This window comes from Petromyzon marinus, chromosome 27 (genome assembly GCF_048934315.1).
Source record: "Petromyzon marinus isolate PM22_M1 ecotype Great Lakes invasive population chromosome 27, UKy_Petmar_22M1.pri1.0, whole genome shotgun sequence".
In the NCBI taxonomy this organism is placed as follows: Eukaryota; Metazoa; Chordata; class Hyperoartia; order Petromyzontiformes; family Petromyzontidae; genus Petromyzon; species Petromyzon marinus.
This window is the reverse complement of record NC_133693.1, coordinates 6,023,137-6,030,000: the sequence shown is the minus strand read 5'-3', so window position 1 is coordinate 6,030,000 and position 6,864 is coordinate 6,023,137. Positions and strand designations below refer to the sequence as shown.

Sequence of the window (6,864 nt, the reverse complement as noted above, 5' to 3'; positions counted from 1 at the left end):
GTGTACCGTTCCGGCCTTCATAGGTGCTCGCTAACAGCACTTGCCCCTACAGTCTGTTAAGGCTATATGGGGGATCTTTGTCTTTGTTTGTTGTCTGTCTATCTGTCTGTGTGTCTGTGTATGTGTCTGGACCCCCCTAATGAAACATTTAGGCTAGCCTGCCTACGATCCATCCTGGGTTTAACCAGGCTGGAAAGATCTGGGCACGGTCCCATCGGTGGGCTGCGTTGGCTGGGTCATGTAGCCCGCATGCCCAGCCACCGCATGCCGAAACAGCTTTTGTTCGGCCGGATCGAGGGGACTAAACGGGCGCGGCACGGGCTAGAGAAGATACGGAGTGATGTGGTACAGGAGGACGTGGAGCTGAGTGGACTTGCCGATGACTGGTACCAGCGGTGTCAAGATCGGCCTCTGTGGAGGAGGCTCGTGAAGGATGCTACTGGGCAGTTAGAGGTAGTCGCCCTCCAACAACAATGGAGGGCGGAGGAGCGACGCTCACAACAACGAGCGGAGCGTGGCTAAAGCACAGCAGGTTGGCACAGTAGGGGGCACAGGTGGTGCACCAGCCAGTCATCTCAGTCAGTCGACCCGTGGCACCTGGGTCTGCCCCGTGACCTCCTGCCCGCGGGCGTCTGACACTTCACGTGGCCTCAAGGTGCACATAGCCTGGCACAAGCGTCGTGGTGACGTCACCGCCACTTAGTGGCGAATTGCGGTTGTTGTTGTTGTGTGTTTGTCTGTGTGTATGTCTGTGTGTTTATCTGTGTGTGTGGCTGGCTGGCTGCAAGTCTGTCTGTGTGTATGTGTGTATGTGTGTCTGTCTGTATGTGTGTCTGTGTGTGTCTGTCTATCTGTCTGTCTGTGTGTATGTCTGTATGTATGTCTGTCTGTGTGTATTTATGTGTGTGTGTCTGGTTACGAATCTGTCTGTATGTCTGTCTGTATGTCTGTGTATGTGGCTGACTGGCTGCGAGTCTGTCTGTGTGTGTGTATATCTGTCTGTGTGTATATCTGTGTGTGTGGCTGGCTGGCTGCGAGTCTGTCTGTGTGTATGTGTGTCTGTCCGTATGTGTGTCTGTGTGTGTCTGTCTATCTGTCTGTGTGTATTTCTGTGTGTGTCTGGCTACGAATCTGTCTGTATGTGTGTCTGTCTGTGTGTGTGTGGGTGGCTGCGAGTCTGTCTGTGTGTGTGTCTGTGTATCTGTATGTGTGTATGTCTGTGTGTGTGGCTGGCTGCGAGTCTGTCTGTGTGTGTGTCTGTATATCTGTCTGTCTGTATATCTGTGTATGTGGCTGGCTGGCTGCGAGTATGTCTGTTCGTCTGTCTGGGGGAGCGGTAGTGTAGCGGTTAGCACGCTGCGCTATGAACCCTGCGACCCGGGTTAGATTCCCGCTCACGGCCAACACCAGTTACGATGATCTGAACCGGTCCTGGGCCTCCCCTAGGTCGACTCAGCATCAAATGAGTCCCTGGTGCGGTGCGTAAAACATCGTCGCCTGGGAGAAAAAGGCATCCGGGCGTTGTGTTGGACGAGCCACCTCCGAGCGCGTCGTCCTGTCCTGCATTGGTGCTCGCTAAAAGCACTTACCTCGACACTCTAAACGACTATACGGGTCCTCTTTGTCTTCGTTTCATTGGCCCACCTGTTCTCTATCAGTCTCTCTCTCCGTCTCATACAGGTGGCAGAGGGCACTTGAAACACCGTCAAATAAGCCTTCGAGGAGATTGCTCCTTGAAGGGAAACCAATCGCTGTCATTGCCGGCTCACAAATGCGCACTCCAAGCGATCATAATGACTGCCGCCACCCAAATCAACCCCAACTCGTTCGTCAACAGCACCACGTGTGGTGGCCCTTCAAATGAAAACGTGTACCAGGGGCTCCTCGACTTGCGAACGAGTTAGGTTCCAGAGGTCTATACTCTTTGGTTCTATTGGGTAAAGTCACGTAGGTGAAAATTTTATTTTAGGTGAAAATTGTATTTTCACCTACGTGACTTTACCCAATAGAACCAAAGAGTATGGATCCTAGCAGTCACGAAAGCTTTAAATCTAGAATTCCAGAGGTCTGTTCGTAAGTCGACTTGTTCATAAGACCACCAATTACTGCTGTCGACTCCAAACGTGTTGTACGGCGTGTACACTAAACATGGGGGAATGGCTTTAAAAGTTGGATAATCTCCTGTAGATGTAGATGCCACTGGTTCTTCACGTTCTGCAGATGTAGATGCCACTGGTTCTTCATGCTCTCAAGATGTAGATGCCACTGGTTCTTCACATTCTGCAGATGTAGATGCCACTGGTTCTTCATGCTCTGTAGATGTAGATGCCACTGGTTCTTCACGTTCTGCAGATGTAGATGCCACTGGTTTTTCATGTTCTGCAGGTGTATATGCCACTGGTTCTTCATGTTCTGTATATGTAGATGCCACTGGTTTTTCATGTTCTGCAGATGTAGATGCCACTGGTTCTTCACGTTCTGCAGATCTAAATACCACTGGTTCTTCATGTTATGCAGATCTAGATGCCACTGGTTCTGCACGTTCTACAGATGTAGATGCCACTGGTTCTTCACCTTCTGCAGGTGTAGATGCCACTGGTTCTTCACGTTCTACAGATGTATATGCCACTGGTTCTTCACATTTTGCAGGTGTAGATGCCACTAGTTATTCATGTTCTGAAGATGTAGATGCCACTGGTTTTTCACATTCTGCAGATGTAGATGCTACTGGTTCTTCACGTTCTGAATATGTAGATGCCACTGTTTTTCATGTTCTGCAGGTGTAGATGCCACTGCTTCTTCATGTTCTGAAGATGTAGATGCCACTGGTTCTTCACATTCTGCAGATGTAGATGCCACTTGTTCTTCATTTTCTGAAGATGTAGATGCCACTGGTTCTTCACATTCTGAAGATGTAGATACCACTGGTTGTTCATGTTCTGCAGATGTAGATGCTACTGGTTCTTCATGTTCTGAAGATGTAGATGCCACTGGTTCTTCACATTCTGCAGATGTAGATGCCACTGGTTCTTCATGCTCTGTAGATGTAGATGCCACTGGTTCGTCACGTTCTGCAGGTGTAGACGCCACCATCGCCACCTCTTGCGCGGCGGTTGAACTTACAATTCTCGGTCCGAACAGGCAACTGGACCTACGGACGAGGCTTCTTCTGAAAGCTCGTAAGTCAAATGTTCATAAGTAGAGGGATAGTGACATCAGAGAGATAAGAGTTGGAGACTGCACGTGTTTGCATCGTGGGGAAAGTGATGATAATTCAATAGTAAACATGCTTTCTGACTAATAGTTTGTTTTTAATCGGCGTGTGAATAGTATATTCCCAAATGAGCTCAATGTTAATGCCCCACCCACAGTCATCGCACTGTTGCGAGGCAAATGAAAATAATTTTCTGCCCAAATGATCATTGACCCATTGCCCCTCCTTTCCTTTCCACATTAACAACCCCGCGTAGGGAGTGGTGGGGAAAGTCCACATTCTTATGGCGGGGGCGAGTCTTCCCATGGGATAAACGGCATGGTGATGCTGCTGCTGCTGCTGCTACTGCGATGGCAGTAGTGCATGAGCGCAGTTAACATACTAAACATACTTGTCAGTGGTGAGTGTGGGTGGTGAGTGTCAGGAGGTGAACGTGAATCGTTTCTGCTGCGTGGTGTTTGGTGAGTATCCTGGTGAGTGCTGAGTGTCGTGTCAATATCCGGTGAGTGTCTGGTGAGTGGTGAGCGATGAGCACGTGCGTTCGAGTGTGATTGTGTCAGCTGATTGGTGAGTGCGCCGGGTGACGTGTCGGTGTGTGTCCTGTGCACATCCGGTGAGTGTCTGGTGAGGGAGCGAGTGATGAGTATGTAGGTGATTGTCGTCCGATTGGTGAGTGAGTGGTGAGTTAGTGGTGAGTGAGTGGTGAGTGAGCGAGTGGTGAGTGAGTGGTGAATAGTGAGTAAGTGGTGAGTGAATGAGTGAGTGGTGAGTGAGTGTTCAGTGAGCTGTGAGTGAGTGGTGAGTGAGTGGTGAGTGAGTAAGTGGCGAGTGAGTGGTGAGTGAGTAAATGAGTGGTGAGTGAGTGGTGAGTGAGTAAATGAGTGGTGAGTGAGTGGTGAGTGAGTGAGTTGTGAGTGAGTGGTGAGTGAGTAAATCAGTGGTGAGTGAATGGTGAGTGAGTGAGTTGTGAGTGAGTGGTGAGTGAGTGGTAAGTGAGCGAGTTGTGAGTGAGTGATGAGTGAGTGAGTGGTGAGTGGGTGGTGAGTGAGTAAGTGGCGAGTGAGTGGTGAGTGAGTGAATGAGTGGTGAGTGAGTAAATTAGTGGTGAGTGAGTGAGTGGTGAGTGAGTAAATGAGTGGTGAGTAAATGGTGAGTGAGTGGTGAGTGAGTAAATAAGTGGTGAGTGAATGGTTAGTGAGTGGTGCGTGAGTAAGTGGCGAGTGAGTAGTGAGTGAGTAAATGAGTGGTGAGTAAATGGTGAGTGAGTGGTGAGTGAGTGAGTGAGTGGTGAGCGAGTGGTGAGTGTTGCCGACCACCCACCCTCACCGACGCCTCTGCTGCCCTCTGTCTCGGAAAGGAATCCGTCTCTGGGGGTGACTCCATCATCACCGCTCGCTGCTCCATCTCCCGTCAGATGCCCTCCGTCTCCACTCCCCATCTCTGGCGATGGATCTGACCGACGGTTCAACACACGTCCCGAGTTTACGTAAGCGCACATCAACCTTGCCCTGACATCAGACACACACACACACACAAATTATCTTTGAGTCGATTACCCTTCCACGTGTCGCCTCTCCAGGCGAGCGTTACTCCCCCCGGTGGTAGAATTTGTTCCGAGCGAGCAAATCTCCTGCACCGGTTTCGGCGTTGCCGCTTCTCATCGGCAGAGTCACGCTCGCTGAACACTTTCCGCTTCGCTCGCGTTGCATCGTCAGATGCTCTAGGCGAGGGAGGAGTCCTCGCGTGGTAAGAACGTGGGACGTAACGTCGTCAACGTTGCTTTGTTAAAGTCCAACCCCGCCGCCCCCGGCTCTCTGACTCAGTCGGTCACACGGACGTTAAAGACTTTACCGCTTCAGTCACTCGTCTCTTCAACGACCTCTCCCCGCCGTTGCCGCAGCGAGCGACGAGCGAGCGAGCGAGCTTCGGCGGTGGTTTTTTTTTGTTGTAATTCTTTTCCTTCCTTCGTAATCATCTTACGATCAAAACGTGCGGATCGGTGTTTTTGTGTTTTTTGTGTGTTTGTGTTTTTGTGTTACCGAGTCCCCGTTGCGCCAATCCGCGACCGCCGGCGGCGGCGAGCAGCAAACAAAGAGCGGCGCGGATTCGTCTCCACGTTGTCGTCGTGGCGGTCCTGATGGTGGTCATCGTCGTGGCGGACGGAGAACAAAACTGACTCGTCCTGCCGCTCAGCCGAACCCCCTTAAAACACGGCACCCACCGCTCAACCTCCCCGCGGTCTTCATTCAACAACGCTCATCATGCGCCACAATCATCCTCCACCCATCCCACTCAACCCACCACCAACCCCACGCCCCCCCCCCCCCACACAAGCACTTTGGATGAAGCAGCAAAAGTTCAAGAAGAGAGAGAGAGGAGAAGGAGGAGAGAGAGAGAGAGAGAAAAAAACACACCACACCACAATGGCACTCTTAAGATGTTCGCAGTTTGAAGACGGTATCTGTCAAAGTGAAAAATATATCTGAAGGTGGTCAAAGGCCCTCCTCTCCAGACGAGGGTCGGACGCGGCACGGCGTTCTCCTCTCGAGGGCAGCTGCGCTCCCCCCCCGCCCCGCCAAACCTGTGTCAACATCGTTGTGACGGAAAAAAGCCACCTCGTTCGCGAGAAATAAGTAATTAAATAAATACATCAATCGAGACGACTACATAAATCGTTTTAACAACGTCGGCTTTCGCGATCAAGATCATCCGTAAAAAATATACGCTCTTTTTTTCGGGGGGAGGGGGGGGGTTGAATCGCGTGAAAATAAATATGCGTCGTTAAACCCTCCACCACCCGACCTGTCATATTTACATCGCTCTCGATGAGCGGAACCAGGGAAGGCCGACACGGGAGGAACTGCTTCACAATGTCTGGCTGTTGCCTGATGAAGCTGGTCGTCTTTGCTGTTGTTGTCGGTGTTGTAATCACCAGCGGATCGTCACGGTCAACTCGAATTTGTTACACGTCCTGGGTTTACTCTCCAACACCCCGGTGGTGCTGAAGTGGTAACGAATTGCCACGTTTTGTGTACGTGACACACCTTACTGACCGGCTGTGTCGGGTGGTGGCGGGTTGAACGACGCGTTTATATATTTTACGCGCTCTAATCCAAAGAACCGACATAATGGGCATTACTCATTACATTTTCCCCAATGATATTAACAATGTTTTCCATAGAGAATAAAAACCTATTCTTATTTTTGTATACTGGCAAACAGGTCCCATATATTTCGATTTAAAGCTTTTGTGACTGCAAGGATTCATATTCTTTGGTTCTTTCGGCCACAACACAAGCGGCCTTCAAACAGTTTCGTCCCTTCACCTGATGAAGGCCGCTTGTGTTGTGGCCAAAACGTCGTGAGAATTTTTATTGTGTTATTTTATTTTTATCAATTTATTATTTTATTCTCATTCTACGTGACTTTATCGAAAGAACCAAAGAAGAGGTCCCATATAGTTTCGATTTAAAGCTTTCGTGACTGCTCAACCCGAGTTACAAGTGCCCCGATACTTGGATTGTCTTGATTACTTTTCGCCTTTTGGCGTTGTTCTCTGGTCTGACACCGGTGAGACGAGGCCCTAACGAAAGCTGCTGGCTCTGGTGTGGGCCAATCAGTTTCAAAAACAATGGCAGATATGATCAGAG

At 50.1% G+C, this 6,864-nt stretch overlaps 1 long non-coding RNA gene across 3 annotated transcripts in view; it reads right to left on the bottom strand.

Annotated features, from left to right (window-relative positions):
* The window catches only part of LOC116946511 (uncharacterized), a 10,241-nt gene extending 4,759 nt beyond the window's left edge, over positions 1-5,482 (bottom strand). Inside the window, exons 1-2 of one of the 3 annotated variants that reach the window (XR_012945450.1) lie at positions 5,254-5,482; positions 4,535-4,666 (exon numbers count right to left, since the gene is read on the bottom strand). This is a non-coding gene — a long non-coding RNA (uncharacterized LOC116946511). Of the gene's footprint in view, positions 1-4,534 lie in introns of all 3 variants that reach the window. The other 2 variants (XR_004403563.2, XR_012945449.1) reach the window with 2 other exon arrangements.
* Positions 5,483-6,864: the final 1,382 nt, after the last annotated feature.